Below are 2,500 nucleotides of genomic sequence, written 5' to 3' on the forward strand. Positions count from 1 at the left end.
TGGGCAAAGTTTAGAGAGCTCTTACCCCTGCTGGCGACAAAGGGACTCTCACTCAGAGTAAAAGGCAGACTGTATGACGCATGCGTACGAACAACCATGCTACATGGCAGTGAAACATGGGCTGTAACTGCTGAGGACATACGTAAGCTCGCAAGGAATGAAGCCAGTATGCTCCGTTGGATGTGTAATGTCAATGTGAATACCCGTCAGAGTGTAAGTATCTTGAGAGAAAAGCTGAACATTAGAAGCATCAGTTGTGGCGTGCAAGAGAGACGATTGCGCTGGTATGGACATGTGGTGAGAATGGAGGAGGATAGCTGCGTGAAAAAGTGCCACACCCTAACAGTTGAGGGAACCCGTGGAAGAGGTAGGCCCAGGAAGACCTGGGCTGAGGTGGTGAGGCAAGACCTTCGTACATTGGGCCTCACCGAGGCGATGACTACGGACCGAGACCTTTGGAAATGGGCTGTGCGTGAGAAGACCCGGCAAGCCAAGTAAGATCGTTGCCAGTGCCCCTGGACTGGTTCTTGTGCGGGTGGCACATGAGATGCACCATTTTGAGCGTGGCCGTTGCCAGTACCGCCTGACTGGCTCCTGTAGGATTTTCGAGCGAGATCGTTGCCAGTGCCCCTGGACTGGCTTGTGCGGGTGGCACATAAAAGACACCATTTCGAGCGTGGCCGTTTTCGTGCGGGTGACACGTAAAAGCACCCACTACACTCTCTGAGTGGTTGGCGTTAGGAAGGGCATCCAGCTGTAGAAACTCTGCCAAATCAGACTGGAGCCTGGTGTTGCCATCCGGTTTCACCAGTCCTCAGTCAAATCGTCCAACCCATGCTAGCATGGAAAGCGGACGTTAAACGATGATGATGATGATGATGATATACAGGTATACATATACATATATATATATATATATATATACATATACAGGTATACATATATATATATATATATATATATATATATATATATATATATATATATATATATATATATATATATACATATATACATATACATGTATACACATATATATATACATATATAAATATGTATACATATATATAAATATATATATATAAATATATATACATATATATATATATATATATATATATATATATATATATATATATATATATATATATATATATATATATATATATATATATATGTATATATATATAATTATATATATATACATAGAGAGTCTGAGTTTGTGAATCTAACCAAGTATCTATCCAATATACAACTTGTAGAATAACCAATTAATACACAAGTGTTGGTTATTGCGTGGGAATTACGCTACTGCGTATAATAACTGGTTGAGGGTAATAAGTGGTTTTACCCTTAATTTATATGGTAAGAAGAAAACGGAGGGAATCCAGAGCTAGTATTTATCAGCTGTTAGACATTATATTATGTCTATTTATTTGAAAATAAATAGACATAATATAATGTCTAACAGCTGATAAATACTACCTCTGGATGCCCTCCGTTTTCTTCTTGCTATATATATATATATATATATATATATATATATATATATATATATATATATATATATATATTTATTTATTTATTTATGTGTTTCAGCCAAGTGGCTGCGGTCATGCTGGTGCACCACCGTGATTTTCACGTTCCTCGCATGGCTCTTCTCCCCCACCTGACATGGTCCAATCAAGAGTTTTGATGGCACATCTGGTGTATGAGAGAATTTGACATAGCTGCCCTAAACTGCGTCTCATTACGAGCCATTGGTTCGTCTGGTACCGTGGAGAGGAAAGTGTCAAGTTTTGTCTTGAAGACCTCCGTATCCATGTCTTGCATGTCTCTCAAATGTTTTGGCAGGGCATTGAAGAGCTGAGGTCCTCTGAAACCGAGGCTGCTGCAGTATCTCGTTCTTATGTGAGATGCAGTGGACGGTACCTTTGGCACCATGCAGTGGCGACCCGTGCGGGCGTTCCTGTAGTAGTTGATGCCAAAGTTTGGCACCAGTCCTTCCAGTATTTTCCATATGTATATTATTACATATCTCTCCCGCCTGCGCTCCAGGGAGTAGAGACCTAGTGCCTTCAGTCGCTCCCTGTAGTTCATCTGTTGGACTGTGGCGATCTTTTTTGTATAGTGCCGCTGAATTGCCTCGAGTTCTGCTGTCCGCTTAACACTGTGTGGTGACCACAACTGAGAGCAATAGTCTAGGCGGCTCAGAACAAATGTCTTCCACAGAGTCAACATGACTTTTTGATCCCTTGTACGGAATGTCCTCAGTATCCACCCTGCCAGTTGTCTGCACTTTGCTGTCAACTTGACAATGTGCATGTGAAATGATGCATCACTACATATGTTGATGCCCAGATCTCTTACTGTTTGTGGTTCTGGAATTGCAGTACCTCCAGGCCCTGTGTATGCCAGTTGGGAGGTGCTTGTGGTCTTGTAGCGCAGTACTTGAAATTTTTTTGCATTGAACTGCATATTATTTTGCTCTGCCCACTCA

The sequence above is a fragment of the Octopus bimaculoides genome, chromosome Z (genome assembly GCF_046866305.1).
Source record: "Octopus bimaculoides isolate indiv1 chromosome Z, ASM4686630v1, whole genome shotgun sequence".
Lineage (NCBI taxonomy): Eukaryota > Metazoa > Mollusca > Cephalopoda > Octopoda > Octopodidae > Octopus > Octopus bimaculoides.